At 43.0% G+C, this 13,399-nt stretch overlaps 1 pseudogene; it reads right to left on the minus strand.

Annotated features, from left to right (window-relative positions):
• The window catches only part of LOC103642806 (60S ribosomal protein L6-like), a 51,897-nt pseudogene extending 41,052 nt beyond the window's left edge, over window positions 1–10,845 (minus strand).
• Between the last annotated feature and the right edge of the window lie 2,554 nt (window positions 10,846–13,399).

A 13,399-nucleotide genomic window follows, 5' to 3' on the forward strand; every position in this document is an offset into this window, starting at 1 on the left:
GCTTACCACACTTGTAGCAAACCTTCTTGGAACGGGATTTGTAATCCTTCCCCTTCCGTTGCTTGAGGATTTGGCGAAAGCTTTTGATGATTAAAGCCATCTCCTCGTTGTCGAGCTTTGAAGCGTCGATTGGTTGTCTACTTGGTGTAGACTCCTCCTTCTTTTCCTCCGTTGCCTTGAATGCCACCGGTTGTGCTTCAGATGTGGAGGGATCATCAAGCTCGTTGATCTTCTTTGAGCCCTTGATCATACATTCAAAGCTCACAAAATTCCCGATAACTTCCTCGGGAGTCATTAGTGTGTATCTAGGATTACCACGAATTAATTGAACTTGAGTAGGGTTAAGGAAAATAAGAGATCTTAGAATAACCTTAACCACCTCGTGGTCATCCCACTTTTTGCTCCCGAGGTTGCACAGTTGGTTCACCAAGGTTTTGAGCCGGTTGTACATATCTTGTGGCTCCTCCCCTTGGCGAAGACGAAAGCGACCGAGCTCCCCCTCGATCGTTTCCCGCTTGGTGATCTTGGTGAGTTCATCACCCTCATGCACGGTCTTGAGTAGATCCCAAATCTCCTTCGCATTCTTCAACCCTTGCACCTTGTTATATCCCTCTCTACTTAGAGAGGCGAGGAGTATGGTTGTGGCTTGGGAGTTGAAGTGCTCGATTTGGGCTACTTCATCTTCATCATAGTTTTCATCCCCTACGGATGGTACCTGTGCACCAAACTCAACAACATCCCATATACTTTTGTGGAGTGAGGTTAGATGAAATCGCATTAAATCACTCCACCTAGCATAATCTTCACCATCAAATGTTGGTGGTTTGCCTAATGGGACGGAAAGTAAAGGTGTATGTTTAGGAATGCGAGGGTAGCGTAGGGGAATCTTACTATACTTCTTACGCTCTTGGCGCTTAGAAGTGACGGATGCCGCGTCGGAGCCGGAGGTAGATGCCGATGAAGAATCGGTCTCGTAGTAGACCACCTTCCTCATCCTCTTTTTCTTGTCCCCACTCCGATGCGGCTTGTGGGAAGAAGATTTCTCCTTCTTCTCCTTGTGGTGTGAAGAAGACTTCTTCTCCTTCCTTTGGAGGAGACTTTCTTCTCCTTCCTCTTGGTACGGGACTCTTCCGATGAAGTGCTCCCATGACTTGTAGTGGGCTTTTCGCCGGTCTCCATCTCCTTCTTGGCATGATCTCCCGACATCACTTCGAGCGGTTAGGCTCTAATGAAGCACCGGGCTCTGATACCAATTGATAGTCGCCTAGAGGGGGGGGTGAATAGGGCGAAACTGAAATTTACAAATATAAACACAACTACAAGCCGGGTTAGCGTTAGAAATAAAAACAAGTCCGAGAGAGAGGGCGCAAAACAAATCGCAAGCAAATGAAGAGTGTGACACGCGGATTTGTTTTACCGAGGTTCGGCTCTCGCAAACCTACTCCCCGTTGAGGAGGCCACAAAGGCCGGGTCTCTTTCAACCCTTACCCTCTCTCAAACGGTCCCTCGGACCGAGTGAGCTTCTCTTCTCAAATCAAAACCGGGAACAAAACTTCCCTGCAAGGGCCACCACACAATTGGTGCCTCTTGCCTTGATTACAATGGAGTTTTGATCACAAGAACAAGTGAGAAAGAAAAGAAGCAATCCAAGCGCAAGAGCTCAAAAGAACACGACAAATCTCTCTCGCTAATCACTAAAGACTTGTGTGGAATTGGAGAGGATTTGATCTCTTTGGTGTGTCTAGAATTGAATGCCTAGCTCTTGTAAGTGGTTGAGAAGTGGAAAACTTGGATGCAATGAATGGTGGGTGGTTGGGGGTATTTATAGCCCCAACCACCAAACTAGCCGTTTGGTGGGGCTGTCTGTCGCATGGTGCACCGGACAGTCCGGTGCACACCGGACATGTCCGGTGCGCCAGCCACGTCCAAAGCCGTTGGGTTCTGACCGTTGGAGCTCTGACTTCTGGGCCCGCCTCGATGTCCGGTGGTGCACCGGACATGAACTGTAGAGTGTCCGGTGCGCCAGTATGGGCGTGCCTGACGTCTGCGCGCTCTGGCGCGCATTAATTGTTGTTGCAGGCGACCGTTGGCGCGAAGTAGCCATTGCCCCGCAGCTACACCGGACAGTCCGGTGTACACCGGACATGTCCGGTGAATTATAGCGGAGCAGCCGCTGTGATTTCCCGAGGCTGCCAAGTTCCAGAGCCGCGACGTTTTGGAGCATCGGACACTGTCCGGTGTACACCGGACAGTCCGGTGAATTATAGCATGCCGGCTCTGAGAATTTCCCGAGGCTGAGGAGTTCTATGCGAAGTCCCCTGGTGCACCGGACACTGTCCGGTGCGCCACCGGACAGTCCGGTGCGCCAGACAAGGGAGCCTTTCGGGATGCCTTTTAGCTCTCTATTTAGAACCCAACTTTGGTCTTTTTAATTGGCTTTGTTGTGAACCATTGACACCTGTATAACTTATACACTAGAGCAAACTAGTTAGTCCAATTATTTGTGTTGGGCAATTCAACCACCAAAATTATTTAGAAACTAGGTGTAAGCCTAATTCCCTTTCAATTTCTTTACCCTAACTGCTCCCATCTTTATCTCTCGAAGGCACGTAGCCACCGCCAGTTTCTTCTTCCCCCATCTTCATCTTCCTCGCAGCGTCAGTACTACATCTCCAGACTGCCCCTGCTCCGTGCGGACCCACTCTCCAGCGTGACTGCACGGCTGTTGTTCCTAGCGGCGGTGGTGTTCCGCGACGCGACAGCGAAATCGACGATCGTAGGAACATGCTCGACTTCGACTCTCCAGGCGACGCCAACCGCATCGTCCCCTGTGAGGGCACCCCTTGCGTGCCAACCATTGTGTCTGCGGCGACTTGGCCTCCCCTCCACCGACCAGATCCACACCGCCAACGGGCTCACCGCCGTTTCAGCCCCAACTGCTTCGTATGTCACCTGGAGGTATAGATCCATGATTCTAGCGATTCGATCTGTTGTTCAGAGTGGTTGATCTGTGTCGTCTTCCCATCTGGTCCCCATATGTGGCATCATCCGTCAAAACATAGGCCTAGGGTTGATTGTTCTAGATTTGTTTTTATTAGTATTGCATAGGATCGTTAATGTCATGTGATTTAGTTTTTATTAGTATTGCATAAGATCAGAAATATCTAACTGACTCTTGTTATCGGTAGCTCTCCTACTCGATTTGTTAAATATCTAACTGACTAGTGATATATGCAGGGAGGAAAAGCAGGGTAGCCAGAATCTCTGTTGGCGTCGCCTGTTTCATTGTGTTCATGATGATCCTTTCAATAATAGGCATTTTTAGGTAGTAAAGGAAACGTTTGTGCTCTGGTTTCTGCAAGAGGTTTGCACATAAACAATTTTTTACTGTAGTCTAGGCTCCAACCTTTGGTTGATAAACGCTCTCACCATAAGTAACGAGGGAATAAGAATAAATGATGGGCGATACAATAATCTGAAAATGAATAAATGATGTGACAGGTTGTTGTAGATCAGCATGATCTAAATGCATAACTCTACTCTTATATTATATCATTCCTCTCAATCCATGTCTTTTAACTGGTGAATCATTTTAGGTTTCTGTTTGATTTACTTATGCTTGTTCTGACGTGTCTTTATGCTTTATACAGGCTTACATAGACCTGTTTTGACAAGAGCCGAGTAGCGATGCTTCCATTTCGGACCACGACCTAGCTAAAGGCTAATGGTTCCAAATGTCTGAAGTACCGAAGACAGGGCTAGCTCCTCGTTTTTTGTCATGTCAAAAAATCGTGTATGATTGCAACAATATTGGCAAAATATCGTTGTACTTTATATTTTGATATACTGTGAACAAAACAAGTGCCCTATGAGACCATCGTGATTTATGCATTTTCAAACGAAATTTTACGACACTTCTTGTTGTGTTCTATGCTTCCATTAAAACAGTCTTACTGCGTTTTACGCCAAATTTATGACACTTTTTTATGTGTTTTACAACAATCTGTTGCGAAGTGAGATTGTGCGCGTGTTTTACACTAAATTTCGTACTCATTTACGTTGTTTTAGCTCGCGTTTTACGCTGAAATCATTCGAGCCAGAACCCGCGCACGATCGGCTGCACGCGATTTTCACACCGTAATTTTGGGCCTCTTTTGCTGTTACAAAATATATATAGGATTTACGATAAAATTCGTACTCATTTACGATGTTTTAGATCACGTTTTACGCTCGAATCCGCCTGAGACAGAACCCGTGCACGATCGGCTTCACGCGATTTTCACGCCGTAATTTTGGGCCCCGTTTGCTGTTACAAAACAGATATAGGATTTACGCTAAATTTCGTACTCATTTACACTGTTTTAGCTCACGTTTTACGCTGGAATCCGCCCGAGCTAGAACCCGCGCACGATCGACTGCACGTGATTTTCACGCCGTAATTTTGGGCCCCATTTGCTGTTACAAAACAGATATAGGATTTAAGCTAAATTTCGAACTCATTTACATTGTTTTAGCTCACGTTTTACGCTGGAATCCGCCCGAGCCAGAACCCGCGCACGATCGGTGCACGCGATTTTCACACCATAATTTTGGGCTCTGTTTGCTGTTACAAAATAGATATAGGATTTACGCTAAATTTTATACTCATTTATGCTGTTTTAGCGCACGTTTTACGCGTGGATATATATATAGGGAGGAGGTAATGGAAGCCCTGGGATCGTGTGCTGGTTCTGGCTCGGGCGGATTCCAGCGTAAATGAGTACGAAATTTAGCGTAAATCCTATATATGTTTTGTAACAGCAAACGAGGTCTAAAATTACGGCGTGAAAATCGCATGCAGCTTATCGTGCGTGGGTTCTGGCTAGGGCGGATTCCAGCGTAAAACGTGATCTAAAACAGCGTAAATGAGTATGAAATTTAGCGTAAATTCTATATCTGTTTTGTAACAGCAAACGGGGCCCAAAATTACGGCGTGAAAATCGCGTGCAGTCGATCGTGCACAGGTTCTGGCTCAGGCGAATTCCAACGTAAAACGTGAGCTAAAGCAACGTAAATGAGTATGAAATTTAGCGTAAATCCTATATTTGTTTTGTAACAGCAAACAGGGCCCAAAATTACGGCGTGAAAATCGCGTGCAGCCGATCGTGCGCTGGTTCTGGCTCAGGCGAATTCTAGCGTAAAACATGATCTAAAACAACGTAAATGAGTATGAAATTTAACGTAAATTCTATATTTGTTTTGTAACAGCAAACGGGGCCCAAAATTACGGCATGAAAATCGCGTGCAGCCGATCGTGCGCGGATTCTGGCTCGAATGCTTTCAGCGTAAATCGTGAGCTAAAACAGCGTAAATGAGTACAAAATTTAGTGTAAAACACGCGCACAATCTCACTTCGCAAGAGATTGTTGTAAAACACATCGAAAAATGTCATAAATTTGGCGTAAAATGCAGTAAGACTGTTTTTTAATGGAAGCATAAAACACAACAAGAAGTGTCGCAAAATTTAGTTTGAAAATGCATAAATCACGATGGTCTCAGAGGGCACTTGTTTTGTTCACAGTATATCAAAATATAAAGTACAACGATATTTTGCCAATATTGTTGCAATCATACACGATTTTTTTGACATGACAAAAAACGAGAAGCTAGCCTTATTTTTGGTACTTCAGACACTTGGAACCATTAGCCTTTAGCTAGGTCGTGGTCCGAAATGGAAGCATCGCTGCCCGGCTCTTGTTAAAACAGGTCTGTGTAAGCCTGTATAAAGCATAAAGACACATCAGAACAAGCATAAGTAAATCAAACAGAAACCTAAATGATTCACCAGTTAAAAGACATGGATTGAGAGGAATGATATAATATAATAGTAGAGTTATGCATTCACTTAGCTCATGTTGCTCTCCTACAATCTGTCACAACATTTATTCATTTTAATATTCTTGTATCTCCCATCATTTATTCTTATTCCTTCGTTACTTATGGTGAGAGTGTTTATCAACCAAAGGTTGGAGCCTAAACTGCAATAAAAAATGTTTATGTGCAAACCTCTTGCAGAAACCAGAGCACAAACGTTTCCTTTACTACCTAAAAAGGCCTATTACTGGAAGGATCATCTTGATGCCCTGTTTTATGCGCAGTTCAGTCAGCATATGCAGAAATCAGAAAAGGGATCACTATCAGTTGTTTACGAATTTGTATAAGTTTTGATCTTCAAAACATATCATTAAGTCAAAAGGAAATTTTATTAAAACTACCAAACTCCGGCCTCGCTTGCCAAGAAATCCTAACAATTATCTCTAGCACAGTTGTCATGTGATTCTGATTATTTTAGGACCAACAAACCATTTGGAAGCCAAACAAATCCTTGTTCAATTTGCCAAACAAATCCACTAGAACAATCAAACAGGCTAACAAGAGAATAGTGGAAGTACCTGTTAATTAAGTGTTTATGCCATTAATCCAAGTATCGGTGGTGGTGGGTGCACTCAGCCACAAAATTGATTTGATCTAGACCTGTGGCAGGTTATATTAATCTAAAAAATACAAAACTACAATAGCAGGACGAAAGAACTGGAGCGCGAGGTCGGCGCGACCTGCGGATGCGGCCTCGGGGATGACACCGTGGACCAGCAACACATAAAAATGTTTATGTGCAAACCTCTTGCAAAAACCAGAGCAAAAACGTTTCCTTTACTACCTAAAAAGTCATATTACTGAAAGGATCATCATGAACACAATGAAACAGGCGACGCCAACATAGATTCTGGCTTCAGAAGGCTGCTTCTTAAAGCACCCCTGATAACAGCTGCATTGTTCCAGAAGCACCATATGTGAATATATGACTTTTCTGTGAATTATACACAAAAGTACTGGCATATAAGATCATATAAAACACACTGGCATATAAATCAAGGAGATCATACGAATGACAACAGCACATAGGAACATACTGCTATGACCACAACATAACCACCTCTTATGAGATGTTTATTCCAGAATCCCAGATCTAGTGGCACATGCCTTAAATAATATGGGTGTGCCACTACAAAACCAATACAAATGTCTTCCAAAATAAAATAGTGGATAAAAAATGCAGCACACGAAGAAATTCATACAAACTAGTTTGAGGAAAAAATCCATACAAACAAGAAAATATATATATATATATAATATATATATATATATATATAATTTATTCCAGCAAGTACAAAATAAACCTAACATGGCTAGTGACTAAATTTCATTAGTTGAACTGAGATTGAAAAGCTCTGTCGCCTAAGGTGTCATGGAGCATTCTAAATATATCTCTCGTCTTGGCAGGAAACATATAATGGATAGTAGATAAAAAATGGGTAAAGTGCACACACACACACACACCTTACAATTTCACCTCCATTGTCGCATAGAGCACAAAATAAATCAACACTGGCGTATTTATCTTCACAAGCGTGCTCGGCCATTACCTCTAAGTTATCAACCCTAAATATTTGTTTGATCTTTCCACTTCTATGGAACCTATTAAGGCACCAGAATAAGTATGCATTCAACATAGCTTTTGGCAAAAAAGGGGATTGTTTTTATAACTCAAATTCTTCTTGCACGAGAGAAACATTGCATATAGATTTGTGAAATCTATTATATAAGTGCTGAGTAAAATCACTCTGACACCAAAACTGAAACATCATACCTGAGAACATCTGGCCAAAATAAACCACAACTTTATAAAGCTTGAATAGAAGCATGGAACTTTGGAAGTGCACACAACTAACTTGGGAAAATATGAGTATTGACATCACTCTTGAATTTCAACAGATGAGCACTTTTAAAGCGCCCTCATCTGATGCAGGAGGTAATCAGAGACAATCCAAAAATGAGTCTGAGTTTGGTTACCATTTGGGGACAACTCATATGATGTTTATTCTTTAAGACAACACAGAATCATCACAATACATAATTATAGTGTATAATTTGGATCCAGCAAAGGAACAATTAGAATCATCACAACTCATACTGTGGTCGTCGCCCTCCTCCACCACCGCCAAACCGTTGTAGTACCCCCAGATCTAGCGGTTCCTGGGGCAGGAGAACGGGCAGGTGAAACCTGTAGTGCTTCTCGAGGTGTGGGAGGGGAAGAATGGCGAGGTGCAGGAGGGGAGGCGGACGCAAAGCATGTGGGTGAAGCTGGTTGGGATCTCCTCGTGGCTGACCCATCTTCCTACAAACGCCACCCCTCATCCTTCATTGCCTCACGTGGCGTCCGTGGCCTCCTCCTCGAGCACACGGAAGGCGGCATCGAGCGTCTCGTGGTAGTGCTTCCTGGCCGCGACGGTACGGGCGAGCGTCGTGGAGCGGATGCAGCAGCGGGGTGGAGTGGTGGTGGTGGGGGTTGGCGGCGGGTGGAGTGGTGGGGGAGTTGATCCGCATCTCACGTCAGGTGGCTGGGCGGTGGTGGAGGTGTGGGTGTGGGGGGGCACGGGCACCATGATACGCGCTAGGGTTCTGGTGAATCGACTGAGTTGAGTTGCAGACCAACCAAGTTGGATCGGCCGGTATTTGAGTGTGAATCATTACCATTACCGCCGGTATTTGAGTGTGAATCATTACCATTACCATTTATGTTACATTTCATGAACCAAACGGCACCTAATAGGAGTTCATAACCTGCTCATGTTTTTATGATGCCTTAGTAGCTAGTAATAGCATGCGAGAAAGAAATAATGCATATACTAAACCTACTATAGCATAAACAATTAAGGAGCAACTGCTCAATATATACACATCTAATATAGGTGCAAAACATGCACGAGCAAAGAACTGATTTAAAAAGCTCCTAAATCGTACAAAACAGAAACCAAGTTTTTAATATCTTGTACTAGTCAACCATTAGGTACATTCATCTGTCAAATTGGTGTTGCCTCAAATCAATATTAACATTGTAATATGTGTAAAAAGATAATCTAACAAGGTTTGAAATAGCATCAAATTACTCGAAGTAAGCAGTGTTGATATATGATCAGAACACTCAAAACAGCATGATAATGCATTCAGGATTTATCATTGTATGTTGAAACAATGGAGATTTCACCCATTCTATAAAACAATGTGGGAAAAGGAAACAATCAATGCAAGCAGTAAAACAAATGTTCATGACAAATTCATCCCAATCTATTCCCACAAAAAAGGGTCATGTGACAGGGCTTTTACAGAATTTGAAATCAAATTCTAGTAGTTCCAACCATTTCTGATCAATGTGTTGGATTTGCTATACACACAATTATTGAGACTCTCATTTCCAAATAAAACACGTCCATAAAATTCAATATCACTGCAATACAAGTAGTTTCCATCATCGAATGCAAAGACAGATAGCAGAAACAGATTTCCATAGTAGTCATCAAATTTCAAGACAATATTAACTTCAACATCAAGCATTTCAACTCCAAGACGACTGTACTGACTAATGTTCAATCTACAACGTTCCACTACAGAAGAAAGGCAAGGAGATGTTGACAGAAAACAACTAATGTAGTTATTCAAGACAAATAATGCATTTATAACACACCATTCAATAATTCAACAAACAGAACTTCGAACTAAACAGTTCAGACTAACGTAGGCTCACCGGTAACAAGGAGCAAGCCAGATTTGAGCTGCTAGAGGAAAATAACTCTCTTCCCCATGAACCTCCCGGTGAGTAGAATCAGCATGGTGCTCGGAGTGATTGACTACCTGCATGCACCAGTAACCGTTAGGACTCGTAGTTCACGACGAACAAACAATACTGAAGAAAGTGGTGCAATCCACACACAGGTACCTAAGCTTCTGGGCTTCGGCTTGCGGGTGCTGGGCTTGCGCGGCTTCGTGTCATCGGCGAGATAAAACTTGGGCTCGGCGACCACGGTGGGCTTCTCGGCCTTCGGGAAGGCGCCGTCGTGCTTAGCCTTGATCGCCCACAGACCGCGCCGGTGGTACGCGTGAGACCGCGAGGCCAGCACGGTGACATTGGACTCGCACGGCGACCGAGAGAGAAGATCTCTATCTGCCGCAACATGTATACTTCTCCATATTGTATATATTTAATACTAGATCGCTGAAGTCCACATGTTGAGGCTCAACATTATTGTATGTGTTTTCATTGGACTATAAAAGTGAGGGCACATGGGATACAGAAAAAATGGCTCATTCTCACTTACCCAAATTCCCCTCAAAGGGCAAGCCTTCACTTGGTCAAATATGCAACGTCACCCTTTACTCGAAAAGTTGGATTGGTGTTTTGTCTCACAGGCTTGGTCTTCCAACTTTTCCGCCACTTTCGCTCATTCTATGGCTAGGGGTGCCTCGGATCACGTTCCCTAGGTGGTCAACGTCCAAATTAACGTTCCTAAGCCGCCCATTTTTAGATTTGTAAATTATTGGCTTCAACTTGAAGACTTTCACTCAATCTTTCAAGGTTCTTGGACTCAATCATTGTTTCGGCCGGATCCAGCGAAACGGCTTATGGCTAAATTCAAACAGGCAAGAAAGGTGATCCAAGGGTGGCATAAATCCCTCCCTAATCTAGCTAAGTTGATTGTTAAGGTGGAAATGATCATTCAACTTATGGACTTCATTGAGGAAAGCAGAGACTTAACGATTCAAGAATGGAATCTTAAGGATGTTCTTGTTCATCATTTGCATGATCTTCTTTCCAAGCAACGAACATACTGGAAACAGAGAGGCCAAATCAAATGGGCTACTTTGGGGGATGCTAGCATGAATTTTTTTCACGTAAATGCCACTACCAAGCATCGTCATAACCTTATTTTGTCCCTCGAAGACGATAATGGCATTGCTGTTACCTCTCATGTGGACAAAGAAGATGTGCTCTTCTAAACCTTCAAAGATAGATTGGGGACCTCTCAACAAACGTCTATGGTATTCAACTTGTCTACACTGATTCAGCCAGTTAGCAACATGTCATCATTGGAGATGCCCTTCTCACGTAGCGAGATAGACCAGATCATCAAAAACTTGCCTACAAATAAGTCGTCAGGCCCTGATGGTTTCAACATGGATTTTGTGCGTAAATGCTGGCTGGTGATTGCTTCAAATTTCTATGAGCTTTGTGATAAATTCTATGATGGATCAATCTGCAAGGATAGCATCAATGGATCTTATGTGACTCTCATCCCTAAACACAACTCTCCTGCCTCGGTGGGAGATTACATGTCGATATCCCTCCTCAACACAAGTGTGAAAGTGCTGACAAAGCTTCTTGCTAATCGTCTTCAGTTGGTGATTACCAAATTAGTCCACCAGAATCAATACGACTTCTTGAAGGCAAGGACAATTCAGGATTGCTTAGCATGGGATTTTGAATACATCTCTATCTATCACAAGTCGGGTAAAGAAATGGTGATTCTAAAGCTGGATTTTGAAAAAGCTTATGATAAATTAGAGCATGCGGCTATCATTGACATATTGAGGCATAAGGGTTTTGGGGCCAAATGGATCCACTGGATTTCAATGATTTTAGGATCTGGTACATCCCAAGTGCTTTTAAATGGTGTCCCTAGAAGACGTTTTCACTGTAGGCGCGGGGTTAGACAGGGGGACCCCCTGTCCCCTCTTCTCTTTGTCCTGGCAGTAGATCTCCTTCAGTCAATTGTTAACAAGGCTAAAGACTGTGGCATCCTCAACCTCCCAATCCCGCATTCATGTGGGGCTGACTTCCCGGTTATTCAATATGCAGATGACACTATTTTGATCTTGGAGGCTTGTCCTATACAACTTTTCTTCCTCAAAGCGATGCTTAATTCATTTGCAGATTCCACAGGCCTCCATGTGAACTATCACAAATCTAATATTTATCACATCAATGTCTCAGATCAGAAATTGGCAATCTTAGCAAATACGTTTCACTCCAAGGTTGGAACTATGCCTTTCACGTATCTCGGGCTTCCTTTGGGACTTAAAAAACCCAACTTGGGAGCGTTCCTCCCCCTCATTCAGAAGATCGAAAGAAGACTCGCATCAACTTCTATCTTTTTATCTCAGGCTGGCAGATTACAAATGGTCAATGCGGTATTCTCCTCTCTCCCAACATATTTCATGTGCACCCTGAAACTCCCAAAAATAGTGATCAAGCAGATTGACAAATTCAGACGGCACTGCCTTTGGAGAGGAGCAGACATAAATGCAAAAAAAACCATCTCAAGTCGCTTGGAAAGCAGTCTGCAAACCAAAAGCCCAGGGGGGCTAGGTGTCATAAACCTTGAGTTGCAAAACAAAGCTCTTCTTATGAAAGGTCTCCATAAAATTTTTTAATAGAACCAACATTCTGTGGGTTAACATTATCTGGGCCAATCATTACAACAATTCTTTAGCTTCAGTTAAACCCGTTGGTTCATTCTGGTGGCAATATATCCTCAAAATTCAAGACGTATTTAAGGAACTAGCCCGGGTGGAGATTGGAGATGGAAAAACTACACTTCTGTGGCATGATAATTGGGATGGTTTGTGCAAATATGTAAGATTCCTGGAGCTTTGGTCTTTTGCCTCTCTCAAAGACATCACCATTCTTCAAGCAAGGCTGGCTTCATCGAATGAAATGTTTCACACTCCCATGTCTGCCGAAGAGTTTGAGCAGCTTCTTGCTTTACAAGACATTCTAACAAATCTTCAGTTGCATGATCACAATGATAAATGGCTCTGCATTGCCTCTTCCAGTTTGTTTTCTTCTCAGAAGGCCTACTCTCAGATGATCGATAACCAACCGACTCACCCCCTCTTTTCCTGGCTGTGGAAATCCAAATGTCAACCTAAGCACAAGGTGTTCTTCTGGTTGCTGCTTAAAAATAGATTGAATATCCGCTCTTTCCTCAGGCGGCGTTCAATTCCATTGGACTCTTTCACTTGCGATAACTGTATTCTTCAGATGGAAGATACAATTATTCATCTTTTTTAGATGCAACTTTGCTTGGAGATGTTGGTTACTATTGGACATCTGTCCGCTTCGAACAACGGATCTACTTCATACCTTGCTGAGGATTAGAACGAGATGGCAAGTCCCATGGAGGTTGGAAAGTGTCATCATTATGACGTGGTGCATTTGGAAGAGCAGAAACAATTGGATTTTCAATGAGATTCCACCCATAATTAATGAGTGCAAGGAAATGTTTATGAAAGAAATGTTCCTGGTGTGTCATCGAGTCAAGCCTTCTCTCAAAGAGGAAATTAGTAATTGGTTGCAGAATTCTGTATTGTAATCCTTCCTTTTTTTCTTTCCTTTCTTTGTAATTTGCATTACTCGACATTAGCCTTTTGAGTTAATAAAATTATTGTAGGTCCTTCCTACAGTACCTTCACTTCAAAAAAAACTCTCAGCAATACAACTTGCAAGTGCACGTAGGGTATTACG

Source organism: Zea mays, chromosome 10 (genome assembly GCF_902167145.1).
Source record: "Zea mays cultivar B73 chromosome 10, Zm-B73-REFERENCE-NAM-5.0, whole genome shotgun sequence".
NCBI lineage: Eukaryota > Viridiplantae > Streptophyta > Magnoliopsida > Poales > Poaceae > Zea > Zea mays.